Source organism: Corvus cornix, chromosome 2 (genome assembly GCF_000738735.6).
Source record: "Corvus cornix cornix isolate S_Up_H32 chromosome 2, ASM73873v5, whole genome shotgun sequence".
NCBI classification, from domain to species: Eukaryota; Metazoa; Chordata; class Aves; order Passeriformes; family Corvidae; genus Corvus; species Corvus cornix.
Genome location: NC_046333.1, coordinates 76,783,287 through 76,799,984, shown reverse-complemented (window position 1 = coordinate 76,799,984; position 16,698 = coordinate 76,783,287). Strand labels below are relative to the sequence as shown.

At 39.2% G+C, this 16,698-nt stretch overlaps 1 protein-coding gene across 3 annotated transcripts in view; it reads right to left on the bottom strand.

The window, feature by feature from the left end:
• The window catches only part of CDH18 (cadherin 18), a 522,337-nt gene that overhangs the window by 401,501 nt on the left and 104,138 nt on the right, over window positions 1-16,698 (bottom strand). For all 3 annotated transcript variants that reach the window (XM_039548866.1, XM_039548869.1, XM_039548870.1), the window contains exon 2: window positions 3,683-3,780. The gene's annotated coding sequence lies outside the window, so the exon portion shown is untranslated. The remainder of the gene's footprint in view (window positions 1-3,682; window positions 3,781-16,698) is intronic.

Below are 16,698 nucleotides of genomic sequence, written 5' to 3'. Positions count from 1 at the left end.
CTTCTTTTTTTTTTAACTGACTGAAAAAGAGGTTAGTGGGTATATTTCTTCAAAGCTTAAATACATTTCTACTGGCTACTTTTCTTCATGACTTCATTTGCTGAATGTATTTTGCAAAATCAACTGATGAGTTTTGGACTGTGCCTGGATCTTGCAGTCCATGGTCAGAAAAAAGCAAATCAGAAAATCTCTGCCTGCATTCCTTTAAAGCTAACTGGTTGTGCGGGCTGGGTAGGAATTAACTGTCTTCTCTCACTGTTACATGTATCATTCAATTAAGTCTTCACTATGTTTCTGTGAAACTACTACATTTTTAAAGATATATATTTATTTCTAGACATAAGAATCTTCACCGCATTTGTTTCCATGTACTAGGTACCAGTCCCTAATCCAACATCCTATGACACTCCTGCGGAAATTTTAATTGAGAACACGTGTTATGAGTGCGTCCATGTATTCACAATTCAGCCATTGCATTTTTTTAAATGCATCTTGCTTTTTAGACTGTTTACATTTCTTCAGGATGCAACAGAGCAGCTGGGCTACATACCAGGTCATGGCAAGATGTCTTAGAGAATCTCATACTATCCTGAATCAATACCATAAAGCCAAGATAGCTGTCTCCAGACCAACTCATCCTTCCTAGCCATCAGAGATCCTTCAAACAGAGGTGATATAACATTTCTTATAACCATAACAACTCTTCTGATGTTACTAGAAATCTACACCATAGAAAGTTGTCTTCATTTCATTCATGGCCCATTTGCCTTTGAACTAAAATGAGTGAATGGTGGCCATCAGCTACTTTACCTTTAAGTTCTGGAACTTCAAGTTGAGTTGTAGTGTGGTTGATGCTTTATTTTCTCACATTTTAGTATAATCTTTTATTTAAATGCAAGAATGTTTTTTAAAAAACAGCAAATACTTGTGAGACATGGATTATTTATTTGTTTCCTAAAAGCATTATGACAGGTATTTACTGAACATGTGCAACCTACTTTTAGTTCACTGAGTATCAGATCTGTAGAATTCTGTCCTAAAATTAATAACATCAATAGAAATTTTAGCACCAATTCAGATGGAAGTAGTTTTGTTGCTTTCACAACTAATAATTCAAGGTCACAAATCCAAATCATCTTATATTCATCTAAGTAAAAGGAAAAGAAAATATGGACCAAGGACAAAATAGTATCAAGGAGATATTGAAAACTTATGTTTTCAGGGACTCAAATAGAGAAAGAAATTTATAGATGAAAATGAAACTGCTAAGACAATATGTAAGCTTACTGATTACCTATTATATGCTTCATTACTTAATTAATCTACTACTTGCCTAAACATACTTTCAGAATACATAGCATGCCATAATAAAAGTGATCAGGGTCTGTTTTGCTCAGTAAAACAGTATGTGAGAGGAAGTCAGCTAAATCTTATCACAGCAAAGCTTGTCTCCTGCTGACATGAAAGAGAACTGCACAGCTAAAGCTCTTCAAAGGCTTTGAAAATGTACAGCATTGTAATCGTAGTCAGAGATAGTGAATTTGGGAGTGTGTCATCTGATGAGTCCCTTATAACTGAATTCCTTTATTCCACCTCTCTGTGTTACACTTTAACCTACTCAATGAGATCATGCCAGTGTCACACCACTCAAGCAGCAACATCTTTAACTATGACTCACTGACATCAATCATTCTTGTTTTTTTATCACACCAGAAAAAAAACCACCACTGCCTTTGTTCCCTATGAGACTTTTCACTTTTATGTTAATGTGATAAAAGAAAATACAGAAACAAACCAAAATTATTCAACATTTAAAAGAGTGTAAAAGAACTTCATGACATTCAATGGCATTGAAAAAGACACCTGTAGCATTCCCATCCTTAAAATATTCTTCTCTAACTTGGTCATATATAACTCACTCTGCAGTTACTTAGACGCAGTATGAACAAATTATGAGATGTAATATGAAAAAATGAATATGATCTATATTACATTTCTTAGTCTATGAGCAGGTGTGTGACTGAATATATTCCCTTTTTGAAGATGAGGCACACGTCAGTCAGCATTTTGCGTAACCTTCAGAATGGCACAGATGTGCACTCTGATATAAAAATTCTGCCCTTGTAAATTTAATTAACTTGTTTTGAAACAAGAACAAATATTTAACTTCTAAATCTATACATTCAGACTGCACTTAGAGCCTTAGAGGTATATAAAATCCCAAGTAACCCAAATTAATCCAGAATGACAGTAGCTGTACAAATTTGCTAGACAGGTCAGCTGATTAAAATCTTAAATATTATTTCTGCAGTTTCTAATACTTGAAACATTTTATATTTTTCACTGAGATTAAGCCTAATTTTGTGTCCCAACTTTAGGTTAGATATTGTCTTCTTCTATGAGCACCAACTGAATTAAACATTTGAATTTCACCATCCCTCCTAACAATTCAATCAGTTCAATCAAGACCTATTTTTGTCAGGCTAAATTTGTAAAACAACACTAAAATGAGGACATAATTCTCACTCTCTTTTTTATAAGTTAAACAGTAATGAATGATGCATTCAGTCTGAGCTATCAAATTCTAAACCAGATAATCTTGGTACTTGTTCCTTTAAAATTGTAATTTTATTTCACCAAAGAGCAAATAAATAAATAAGCATTGCTAGTTTTCATGGACCGTGATTTTTTTAAGAATAGAATATTTTGTAAAGAGATCCAAATGCATATTTTTGAGACCAGTTGAAACATTTCCACTCACATTGAAGACATTTTTAAAACTGAAAATTAAAATAACATTTATGCATTCTGTGGGAAAAAGAAAAATCAAAATCACTACATTTTGATGAGAAGTGACACAAACAATGCATCAATTCTCTAATCTCCACCAGCATAATTTTTAAAAGGTTAAGACTGTTATTTGAGTAGAAATTGTAAGTATCATTTAAATGTTACAGCTAGCTTTCCCCCATTTTTCATTTTACAGATTGGGTTTTTTATTATAATTTTCCTATTTCAAATGCTTTCCCATCAACCCACTTTTCTTCTTTAGGTTTAGAAAAAAAGCAAAAGAATAGGTATGAAAAAATTATTATGCCAGACAACAAGTATAAGAAGATGACACAAGAAACTTCTTTAAATGAGTGGCTTACTCTAATGGAATTTAAAATATTTAAGATTGTATGAAGAACAAAGTATGTGATAAAGTAAGAAAAATGATACAATCAGAAAAACAGTCAGGTGGATGACAATAATAGAACCTAGCTGTTTGCATATCATTTAACTGGATCTACCTATTTAGTGATTGATTCCTAGGCACCATTCTTGACCACCTTTACCAGGATAATGGAGCAACATATTTAGATGACCTGATCAATTCTTAGTTCTGCTTACGCTTCTTAGTGTGGGACTGATAGAGGTCACTGAACAGCATTCTGATAGATGCTGAAAGGGAATACTAAGAAAATGTTTCTTTTGAGGCTTTTTTTGCTAAAATACTTATAAACACTGACTTACATGGTTATAGACTTTAAAGGAGCACCAGACATTAGAAAAAAAAAAGTTTTTATAGAAAGGAAAGTCAAAACAATGGTGAAGTAATTTTTGTTATTTACTTAAGACAACACAAACACTTAATAGGAGGTGAATGACAACTATACAAAAAACACAAGAAGATACTTACTTGATGACTAACCAAGACCTTAGAAATATGTTTTCCACCAAACAGTCTTGCAAGCCTCCACTGAAGATACCAGAAGCCTGATAATATAGCAGCTTTCACTGAAAGAGAAAAACAAAATATTGAACATGGTCAGAAAATAATGTTTTTCTTTGCATGATACTTAAGCAAGCAGAAAACAGTATAAGCATTGGAGTGTCCTTTGCAGTAGAACATGTAGATGTTAAGATGTTTATCCTGGCAAATCTATAGAGTCTGTACTACAGTAATGAATAGATTTTTATTTTTATGCAGCTGTTCAAAATTGGAACTTATTGAAATAATTAAATGTACAGCAATGGTATTTTCAAGGTTTGTAAGTAGCTTGGGAGCAATACATAAGTCCATATCTCATGCCAAATATAGGAAAATGAGCTAATTTGAGAACCTTTTGAGTTAAATCAAGTTAATTACTCTCTTAGAGAAATAAAGAAGCACTGATTCTGAAACTGTTCAGAACCCACTAAAAATACTCAAACAACAAAAATAGCCTAGTTCTGTTTTTGCACAAATTTAGAATCAAATCTGTTTTAGACAATATTTTTCTTCATTTATAGACATTACCCTTTTCAAATATGCCTTTTATCAATATAATCCCATGAAACACTTTTCTTAGTTATTGTCACCTAACTAATCTCACAGTATATGATACTAATAAAAATTAATAAATCAACCAAGAAAAAGTTAAATAAAGATATATTAAATCACTAAGAATTTTTTTTTGCATTATTTCTGTAAGCACCCCCTCAGAATATCCAGTGATATGTATGTAGATTCCTAGTTAATGTGAGTCCATAAACAGAGTCTAGGTATACAATATATAAACTGAAATAAACTTATCAATTTAATATTTCTTTTTTACTTGATAAACTTTAATTTCTATAGATCTATAGACACTCTTTCAGGCACTGAAAGAGTCTGCCTTGTATGGAAGACCAGTTAGTTTTAAAAAAGCATGTGAGACAAAGAATTACTCACTGATCTGTAAATTCTACCAGTAAAATATATGAACATCCTTTACCAAGAAGCTTTGTTAGCTTTATTAAAATGCACTGCTTGTTTTAAAATACTCATGAATCATTTATAAGAAATAGGAAAACCACAGGCAAGCCTAACCCTCAGTTTCACATGCAGGTGTTTTGTTATGCCCCACAAAGATATCATTTTTCAAGTCAAGAAACCTTGCTACTGACAAACAAGTTCTCAAATATACCCTGAAGTCTGTGAACAAGTGCTTGGGTCAAAGTATCACCAGAAGCTGCAGAAATGGCTCCACAATAATATCATTTTTACTGCCCTTCATTTGCCTCCTTGTAATATAACTGTAAAGTATCAGAGATCTGTAGTCACCCCAGAGAAACTATGAATAGTAACAGCTAGAAAACCAATAGTACCTACATTCCACAGTGTAAGCCATTTATAAATAAAGTGTCATCTGTCTCAGAACAAGGCTCCTGATTCTTGGTTACAACTGAAATGTGTCATCAGTGACATGGCTTAATTGCACGTGGGCCTGTAATCCTTCCATACAACAGAAAAAGTATCAGTTTGGATGAGGTTTTCCTTTTAAAGTATTATAAGATTCACAGTCCTATCTGGGTTTTTTCCACACTCTTTTCTTCAGAATGTGTAAATTTCTTCATTGCTAAATTCTCTGCTTTCACCTTTGCTAACTTTTTCTGTCTTATTTCCACTGATCTCCCCCCTAATATTGCTTTTAATATTCCACTGGGATAATTGATCTCTGTCTAGGATTAATCTTACAGGAACTGTTATTGGTATCTTTATGAATTATAATTCTATTAAGAATGACAGATGAGTTGTTCTTCGTATGCTTGATCCTATGAGTATTAAGGCTCTGTTGAAACACTGAGATATGTAGAAGTAATTATATTATTATTAATAATATATTAAATTCATGTGATTGCCACTGTGATTTTAAGCAAATAATATATGAATAATATTATTATTAATATTGATATTAATATAATTATTGCCATACTAATCATCAATTGCTGTTGTCATTATTAATTGGCTTAGAGCTTGTTTCTGTTGGGGTTCCTCCCCCCTTGCCATGTCGTCCTGGAACAGGGGCCCTGAGGGGGAGGCACGGGGTCTCCCTAGCCCCTGGTCAACCTCGTTCCCCATTGGTTGTTTTGCGTTCCCCTGCGCGGGCAAGGACCCTCGGGTACCATGATTGCGGCAGTTTCCTCGGCATCCTCAGCCATGTGGCTGGAGAAATAAACATCTCTGAAAACATCTATCAATAATCAGTCCATATATTTCTTTTCCACGGGCCTCATTGTCTGATACATGTGTTGCAGTATCTGCACTGTAAAAAATGGTAGGGAACTGCGAGCAAAGCGATCCCCGATCCCTAAGGACAGCGACTGATTTGTGAGTAAACTCTGGATTTCTCTTCTTGTTTTCGTTTTGCTGTTCCATCTCGAAACTATGGAGGAACTGTGGAAAGACTCTTGGCTCTCAGAGCCACATATGGACACTTATCTTAAACTTGAAAAGATTCTTGAACAATGATTTGTAAATTTTAGCTTAATTCAAGCTCAAAAAGAACTGAAACATTTCCTTTCATGGTTATTTAAGAACTTTTTCTATGTTTCTTGGGACTTGATTCTTACCAAAGACTTTTGGGACACTGTTTGGACACAGTTAATTTCTGAGTCAAAATATATGCTGATGGAAGACTATTTTCGTGAGTATTATTTAGTTACTGAGACTGTTGAACAATGTCAGCTGTGTCCTGGCAAAAGGAAGCCTGGCTCAGGGACCGTGTGACCTCGGCCATGTGGACCGAGCGCTCTGCGAGCAGCAGCAAGGCAGTTCCTGTGCACGGGCAGAGCGACGCAAGCTGCAGTGTCGGCAGTGCAGTGAGGCACGGCGGGAGTGGCGCGACCCAGCGATGCCCGCCTGTCCCCGTGCAGTGCATGGTAGAGCGAGCCCTGTGAGAGGAGCAGCACGCAGGTGGCAGCCGGCGGCAATGGCTGCAGAGCGGAGCCGCACCCAGCTGAAACACACGCTGGAGCAGGGTGTGGGGGGGTCGTCGATCCGGGGCCCGGCCGAGACGTGGGTGCGGCACCAGGCAGCGACAGCGCAGCTGCGACCAGAGGAGGCGGCGGCACGTGGGGAGCTGAGCGGTGTGGCCTGGCCCAGCCCACGCAGCCCCGAATGCAACCCCGGTAAGAGCGTGCAGACACGAGCAGCTCTGACGGCCCCAGCAGCCCTGGCAGTTCCAACATGGGAGCAAACGAAAGAGAAAAAGAAAGCAAAAATGCAGCGCGACAGAAAACAGCAACCACTTGGAAAAGGGAAAAAATCATCGTAGCTAAGGTTTTAGGAATAGTAAAATGGTATAATGTTAAACAAAATTATGGTTTTACAACAAGATGTGACAACCAGGAAGACATATTTGTTCACAGAACTGCTATTAAAAAGAATAACCCTGAAAAATACCTCCCAAGCTTAGGAGATGGAGAAGTAGTAGAGTTCAAAATTGTGCAAGGTAGAAAAGCGTTACAAGCAGCAGAGGTCACTGGGCCTGATGGTGTTTTTGTGAAAGGCAGTATATATGCTAAAAATCATGTTAGACAGTATCTCCATTATAAACAGTCCTTACAGTCTCCCTTTCCTAAACCCACCTTTCCCTTTTACTCTATATCCTATTACCCCCAGTGTATTCCCAATCCATTTCTTCACCCACGGTTTCCCTCACAAAACCATGCTTTTTCCAATTGTTTCCCCAAAAATCCCTTTCCAATGCCAAGCCGGGGATGAAAAGGGGGAGGGAAGAAATTAACTATTTTTGTTTAGAGTTCCAACAGGTACATATAGAAGAAAACCTCTCCTGCCTCAGTTTCCCCACAAAGCATGCTCAGAGAGTCCTGTCTCCCTTCTGTCAACCTTAAGATGTTCCAGAGAATTTGTTTGGACATTTAAAGACTCAGGAGGATGGCTTGTTTTGTTTTGAAACTGTCCTTGTTATCTCATGTTTATCCAGTTGTTTTCAATGTTAAGTTTTAAATCTCTTTTTGTTAAAAATAAATGGGTGAAATGTTGGGGTTCCTCCCCCCTTGCCATGTGGTCCTGGGAGAGGGGCCCTGAGGGGGAGGCACGGGGTTTCCCTAGCCCCCGAGGTCAACCTCGTTCCCCATTGGTTGTTTTGTGTTCCCCTGTGCGGGCAAGGACCCTCGAGTCCCGTGATTGAGCAGTTCCTTGGCATCCTCAGCCATGCGGCTGAGAAAATAAACATCTCTCTGAAAATATCTACCAAGAATCGGTCCATATATTTCTTTTCCATGGGCCTCGTTGTCTGATACACGTGTTGCAGTATCCCCACTGTAACATGTTTCCTCTAAGCTACAGGATTCACAGGGAGTGGAACACCATACATTCAGCGATTATGATGTATTTACTTATTTACTTCTATTAGTGTGTTTTCTTAAGATCCCAAATTTGTCCAAGAGTTTTTCTTAATCCTATACACTATTTTTGGGAATTCACGACCAATTCTTTCTTCTTGATGTGATATGCAATTAACTACCTGGTATTAGACTGGTAATTAGACTGATCTGAAAGAGTTCATTTTTTTTCTGGGTTTGGAAGTGTTCTGCTCAATAGCATATTAAATAAGCCTAATATGCACTATAAATACTGAAAAGTATCATAACAGAAAAAAAGCTCTTGGTACATTGGAAATCAGAGTTTTGGTTCAAAGGATAAATGCACATTAGTGGCCAGCCACTAACTTCTTTTAGACAGACAATCAGAGTCAGAACATGTTGTAGGTGAGACTGGCTAAATATAGGTGCCTAATGACATCCAAATGGGACAGTCAGATATAAAACTAGATTCTATAGTTGACCTTTTGAAGTGGTCTTCTGGCCATGAGTAAATATCATAAGACATCTAACATGACATTAAGGCAGCTAAATCCCACTCAGCTATGCTGTGATGTTTTCAAACCAGATTTGAGATGAGTCCTGAGTATGCCAAGAGCAGTGAAATGAAATCACTAGAAAAATATCTGTGCCTTTTAGAGGATGACTCTAGGAGGCAGAGTGTCACAGACTCTCTAGAGGAGATTAAAAAATGGCAGTGAAATACTCAAAGGGAAAAACATTCTGAGATCATAGAAAAAAAACCAAAACCCCAACAAAAACCTAAAAAAACCAACCCCAAAACCAATCAAAAACCAACTAAGGGACATTAACACAGCAAGTATGCTTTCCCAGACTAATGTCCCCTTGATTACTCAACTGAATAATATGCTGAGTCCTACTGCCAGCTCTCCACTCTGCCTGCCCAAACCTGGTGAAGAATGTAAATCTCCAGCTTTAGGGTGAGCTGTGCTTGACCTTTAGAGAGTATGGGATACAGTAGGACTATCTTAGATATTTCAGAGTTCAGTAGCATACACAAAACAACTGATGACCCAAGAGGATGTATGCAACTGTAGACTTTGTAGCTCCTCCCTCCTCATTTGCCTTGAAGTGCTACATATTTGAAGATATTTTTTCTTCTAGAGTTCTTAATATTAAAGGGAATACTTATCTGGAGAAGACAGCTTAATTACAGAGAACTCATATTCCAGGATTATTTAACATTATTCTCAAAGTAACTGAGATTAATACTAAGGAACACACAAAAGGTTTTTTTTGCTGTTCTCAAAACACCTACCAGACTTTCAAAGAAAACTTGCCTCAACTCTTACCTCTCACAAGCAAAGCAACTGTCACTGTTTTGCAAAATTCCTCATCAAACAACAGCATATGGTGTATTCAAAAATTGCTAATAAACCAAGGTCATAAAAAAAGTATGTAGCAAATTCCAATTGCACATTTCAGTCTGTAAAGCTTATTTAGCCTTAGTGAGTTTCACCTCTAACCACATGGCCCTGTAATGCAGTGCTGTCATTGCCATTAGTCAAATAACAAGCCATTACCACTTCACAGAGCCTGTGCAGTCTCCACCCCCAACATTTTTTAAGACCCCTTTTTTTGATGGGCTCAGCCATCTGCTGTCAACCAAGTGATTTGAGAAACACATTGGACTACATGACCTCCAAATTTCATTGATATTAATGCAAATAAAATGCACACATATACTAGACCACATATTGTCTCTTTGTCTGTATTTCCTTATTAGGGATAATAATAAAGCTGTAAATATATTCCTTTTCCTTTTTAAATGAAATTTTATGGCTGAATTCTGAATTCCATGAAACTGGATGGGAAAATTGCCAGTAACTTTCATGTGGAGAACTTTTATCCTGTTTGTGTTAGACAAAGCGCAAGTGGAAATCAGGACTCTTAAGTTTTGATCACGTAAGTTCACGTGATTGCCGCTGTGATTTTAAGGAAATGCTTCCATATTCACTAGAGCATAGACAGACATGCCTAAACTGAAGCATGTTGTGTACTTGAACTTTAGTAAAGCCTTTGAAATTATCTCCCACAGCATTCTCCTTCAAAACAAATCTGGGAGGAATGGCCAATACTCCAAGGTCCTGTGGAGCCCTTCAGAATGACCTTGACAAGTTGAAATATGGACAGAGAAGAACTGTCTGAAGTTCAACAAAAGCTAATGCAGGATCCTGCACCTGGGGAAGAATAATCCCATGGACCAGGACAGGCTGGGGGATGAACTGCTGCAGAGCAGCTCTGCGGAGAAGGACCTGATAGTCCTGATGGACAGCAAACTGTCCATGAACCACCAGTGTGTCCTTATGGCCAAGAAGGCCAAAGGTATCCTGGGGTGAATTAGGAATAGCATTGCCTGCAGGTCAAGGGAGTGGATCCTGCCCCTCTGCTCAGACCTGGTGAGGCCACATCTGGAATGCTGTGCCCTGTTCTGGGCTCCTCAATACCAGCCAGACATGGGGCTCCTGGAGCAGGTCCTGCAGGGGGCTGTGAAGATGATTAAGAGACTGGAACATGTCTGTTATGAGGAAAGACTGAGGGTGTTGCGCCTGTTCAACCTCACAAAGAGAAAACTGAGAGCGGACCTCACACGTCTGTAAGTGTCTGAAGGAAGGGTGTCAAGAGGACAGAGCTAGTGTCAGAGGCTGAAATATAATTTATGAATTAAATATTTTCTTGAAGGACTTTTAAAACTGTATTACAAAAGCTGCAGAGAAGACTACTGCACCCTGAATGGGGCCCTGACTGAGGCCTGACACTGCTCACTGATGAATATAAGATAAAGTAACAACTCAGGGCTGGGGACATTCAAAAAGCACAGGCTTAACACCTCCAAGGGTGGAGACCACAGCCCCAGGGCTATCAGCTGCCAGGCTCACACAGACCCCCTGGAACCAAAGGGCGGGGGGAGGAGAGGCTTTGGGTATCTTGGAAAAGCCTGTGGTCAGAGGCCCAGTGACTGCCCATCCTCCACTGTGCAGAGGAGCCCAGCTGAGGGGTCCTCACCGGGGGAGGAAGCTTATCCACAGCAGAAGGGGGTGACATGGCCCATCACAGGCGCCCCCCTCAAAGGGGTCCCCGGACCCTGCACCAGAGATGATGCAACAGACCCTCAGTGTTGCAAGGGACAGTGTCAAGCTGGCCCCTGCAAGAGAGACATGTGGGCGTTCCCACCTGGCCCACAGCGTATATTAATCCACGGGATTCTGTACTCTTTGGCATGTGGTGGTGTGGCACGTGGCAGTGCGTGGCGGCATGTGGCGTGTGGCGGCGTGGCCATGGTGGTGATGGGGGACCCTCGCCACCAGCAGACCGGATGGAGGGGAGCAACGAGACGTCATTGGGACCCTCGGATGGGTGATCTGCTTCCACCTAACCCCTGTCACCTCTCCCTGTTCCCCCGCCCCCCACGCACACTTATTTTTCCATTTCTTTCTCTCTTTCTTTTCTCTTCCCTCTTCTTTGCCTCTTTTACTTAAATAAAATACATCCATTTTTTGGCATCAACATTTAATCTCATTTGCTTTTAGTCTCATTTGGGAATACTTTGAACCTTCTAAGTTCTTTCCGGTTTACACACAGAGACTTAGCTTTCTTTGCTTTTCTGGGTTTAAACCGGATCGTTAACAGCTAGGGTCTCCTCAGTGGGGCAAGGCAATAGGACAAGAGGCAGAAACTGATGTACAGGAAGTTCCACTGGAATAAGAAGAAAAGCTTCTTTATTGTACAGATGACTGCACACAGGAGCAGATTGCACAGAGAGGTTCTGGTGTCTCCCTCACTGGAGATCCTCAAGAACTGTCTGGGCACAATCCCATGCAATGTGCTCTAGGATCACACTGCTTGAGCAGGAAGGTTGTATCCCATGGCACACTGTGGTCCCTTCCAGCCTGTCCCATTCTGTGATTCTATGAAACTGGCTACTTGTGGCTTGGCCAGGTGCACTCATCACTGGGCAAAAAGCTGGCTGGATGTCTGGGAGGAGAGAGAGGTGGTGAATGGAGTTACATCCAGCTGGTGCTTGATCACAGGTGATGTTCCCCAGGGCTCTGTACTCAGACCGGTTTAATATCTTTATTGATGCTCTGAACAAGGAGATTGAGTGCACCCTCAGTTTGCAGATGACACCAAGTCGGGCAGAAGTGTTGATCTGCTCAAGGGTAGGAAGGCTTTGCAGATGGATCTGGAGAAAATTGCCTCAAGTTGCACCAGGGGAGGTTTAGGTTAGATATTAGGAAAAATTTATTCACTGAAAGGTTGGTCAGGGCAAGCCCTTGCAGGAACAGGCTGCCCAGGAAGCAGTGGAATCACCATCCCTGGAAGTGTTCAAAAGATGTGTGTATGTGGCACTTGGGGAGATGGTTTAATGGTGAACAAAGTAGTGCCAGGTTAATAATATGACTCAATGATTTTAGGGGTCTTTTCCAGCCTTAATAACTCTACGATTCTGTGTAGATGCCTGACTCAAAAGAGGATGTTAGCATGCTCAGCATTAGATCTGGGGTGAACTTGGATTCAGCAGCAGATGATTCAGAAGTTTTATGTTTAAATATAAGTTCATATTAGGAGATTTGATACAAAGCAGAAGTGTCACCTTCTGACTAATATCACAAAACATTTCAAATGCTTCTGGTTTCAATTCTGTATTATGTGAAACTATGAAAAAGTCAGTACATAAAAAAAAGAGAAGTTATTGACAGCTACATTTAATTCTTTGCTAAGGCTTTTGTTTCTACTGTCTCAGAAGTGAGTCATCTATTAAGTCAACATTAGAACTCAGATCTCATTTATATAGGCCTTTCTTTCTTTCAGAGTTGAAATCTGAACAGGCCAGTATAAGCTGCTCTATCTGCAGGGTATAAGAAGGAATTCTCAGTAACTCTCTAGCATTAACTTTTCTTACAAAGCATCTACTGACATCTTACAAATCCTCAGTGTTAAAGACTTACTAAAGCAAAAACTCTAATGGATTTCTACATGCATTACCTTTAAATCTCCTTCAAGATAATTCTTTTATGTGGGCAATACAGTCTGCTTGACATCTTAAATAGTGAAGAAATGGTGCAGAGCATTTGACAACTTGACAATCAGAATAGGTCAAAACAGTAGTGCTCAGAAAACTTGCTGGAATATCTGGATACGTTGTTACTGTTGTTTTGTTTGTTTTTATTGTTGTTTTTAGAAGACTTATAAGAGAAAGGAGACTGAGTGACAGAAAAAAACAGCCCTTAAAATGGAGGAAATGGCAAAAGTTAGAACAGACTTTGTGAATGTCTACAATACATACATTCTCTTTTGGTGGAAACCTGATGAATATTATTTAGGAATTGAACCTGAGATTACATACCAGATATGATTATAATAACTTTATCATAGTGTTATTTAAGATAAGAATCTGAGAACTGAGGAGAAGAAAGGAAGAAATTATCCTAGAGACGTTGGAAAAAAAAGAGATTCCAACACAGGTCAAGAATACTGTAAAAGAACATCCCTTACAATCATTTACACAGACTCAGAAGGGAGATGTTGACAGATTCACAGCAGTTCCCAAAAAAGTAGGTCCTGTTTAAAAGGTAGCAATTGGACAATCTGCACAGTAAATCCAGAGAGCAGAAGGGCACCTTATCTACTAGGAATGTGTAAAGATATTAAAAAAAGTCTAGGACCATTAAATAATCCTATAAATTGTAAGTGTATTAAGCAAGCAAAAAAGGTGCTTTAAACTGGAATATAAACACAGTCAAATAATACAACCAACAACAGTATATTAATATTTTGTAACACTGTGATAACATAACTACAAAATAGGCAAGTATTTTACATAAGTGACTAATGTGTCTAGAGAGTAAGTGATATGAGGAGTGAGGGAGGGAGCTGGGGTTGTTTAGCCTGGAAAAATGGAGGTTCAGGGGGGACCTAATTGCTCCCTTGCAAGGTGGGCGTCAGCTTCTTCTCCCACACAACTAGAGACAGGAAGAGAGGACACAGACTCAAGTTGCACCAGGAGCGGAGGTCCAGCTTAGAAATCAGGAGGAATTTCTTCATGGAAAGGGTTGTTAAGCATTGGAATGAACTGCCCAGGGAGGTGGTGGAGTCACCACCCTGGGAGTGTTAAAGAAATGATTGGACATGGCACTTAGTGTTTTGGTCTAGTTGACAAGGTGCTGATCAGTCAAAGGTTGGATTTGATGATCTTGGCAGCCTTTTCCAACCTTAATGATTTTGTGATTCTGTGCACCTCTGAAATCAAAGATCAATATGCTTACCTAAAGAAGAAGCTAAAAAAATAGAAGTGAACTTTGGTGAAATTCTAGTACTTTCTATAAACATGAGGCACACAGTATAATAAAGAAGCAAAATATCATCTACAGGAGAATATCTAAAATTCATCAAAAAATCAGAAAGCAATCACAAAAAGAGGACTTTTCCAGATGCAAATTCCATCAAAGATTGAAACAGGTGTAAGTAGTAAGAACATTAAATCAACAAATACAGATACAAATTTTGCCAGAATCTGAAATGATATGAATATCAAATTTTAATCACTAGAAGAAGAAAGGAAGTTTAACAAGCTTAATGGGAAAAGATGCTGGTCTAGAACTGGATTAACTGCCAGCAGTGAAGAGCAAATTGCTAGTACTAAAAGAGGGATTTAGGCCACTGGTACACTTAGGGAAACTATTGAAGTGAATCTCTAAGAAAAAAGATATTGTCAAGAGAAAAAGCAGATAATGTCGAGATGTTTATGCCAGCAACTTAGACAATATAATATAGATGCTTTAAATATTAGTGCAAGACACACACTCAGGGGAAGAAAAAGAGGAAAGAGAAAAACAAGAATAGCAATTAAAAAACATGGTGAAATGGTAATGTTACTACAGCATAGTTATTGAATAAGAAATAAGAAAAGGAAAACCAAATATAAATAATTACTATAAAATAAGAAGAGATCATGTGGAAATATTGATTAGGAAATTCGGAACAGCTCATATGGACAGAAGAATCAAGTTAATCAAAGCAACTTCAGAAGGAAAAAGAGGCGGTTTTACTGGTAGCTGAATTCTTGAAACCCTCCCTGGGACACTTTTTCTTTGGATGACTGAGTATTCTCCCCAAGTCTTCCTCCTGCATTGTGTAGGAAGCGGTGCAGCCCCACACCAATGCAGCCACGCACTCTGGAGGCTGAGACAGCTGCAAAAGGTCATCTTGCCAAAGCAAGTAGGTCCCAAGCATCAGGCCCAGCACTAGTAAGCTCACTAGGATAGCTTTAGACTTGATTTTTTAGTTTTAATGGGTACACTAAAAATCAACACAGTTACCCGAAATTTTCCCAGTAAATTAACACTAACCTTTACCAGGAAATGGAATTTCTTGAAATACATCACAAAGTTCCTTTGATGCCTTTCTGTGCTGGGCCCTAAAGTCCTAGTCACAGTCTTAGATTGTTGCTCAGGCCCCTCTGTAATTTGCCGGCAAAGAGAGGGGCAAAGCAAGATGTGTTCCAACTCAAGACTGTGATTTTCAAGGTCTTTAGGGTCCTTTCGTGGTCGCCAGCAACTGATGCCTTTTTCTGGTCTTAAAATCAAGAGTCATACATGGTTAGAAGGGGAAAAGGGATTTTACCTTGGTATTTATTTTAAGGATCCTTAGGTGTACACGTCCAGGTCATATGCATCGAGATGCACCCCACAAAATGCTCGCCCCAAAAGTTCGGGTATAACATTATAGGTTTTACTAATTAGCATATCTATCGAAGATTCCCCAATGAGAGGCTCAAGTGAGCCCCCCCTCCCCAAGGAACCTTCCCCTGGATGGTTCTATCTTGGTTTACAGAATGTGTTCTGGAGAGGACCTTGGGGTCTGGGGCACACTGATCCCTAGCTACGAAGCTTCTAAAATGTTTAGTCTCTTAGCTTGACAAACAAGTCTAAGAATGTAAGCAAAAGGCACTAGGAACACAGAAGTTGCAAAAAGGTACAACAGGGGTATAAAAGAAAAGGCAAAAATCTTCATGGCATCACCTTCATCTCAGAAAACACCAGCTAAAATTTTATTTACCTGTAAGTCACTGAATCAATAGGAAAATTTTTATAAATGGCTTTGAAGAGAACACTAAGGAAGACTTGATTATAGAAAATAATTCCACAACTGCCTTGACAGTTTGAAGGGACTAACATTGTGAGGGACACTGTAAAGAACATAGTCTCAGTCTCTAAGTCCACCATTCTTACATCTCATCAACACATACAAATATGTCAAAAGTGGGTGTCAATAGGATGGTTCCAGACTTTTTCAGTGGTCCCCAGTGACAGGACAAGGAGTAATGACCATAAACTAAAACACAAAAAGTTCCCCCTAAACTTGAGGAGGAACTTCTTTACACTGAGGGTGGCAGAGTACTGCCATATTGCCCAGAGAGGTTGTGGAGTCTCCCTCTCTCGAGATATTCCAAACCCACCAGGACGTGTTCCTGTGTCACCTGCTCAAAGTGACCCTGCCTTAGCAGAGGGTTTGGACTAGATGATCTCCAGAGGTGCCTTCCAA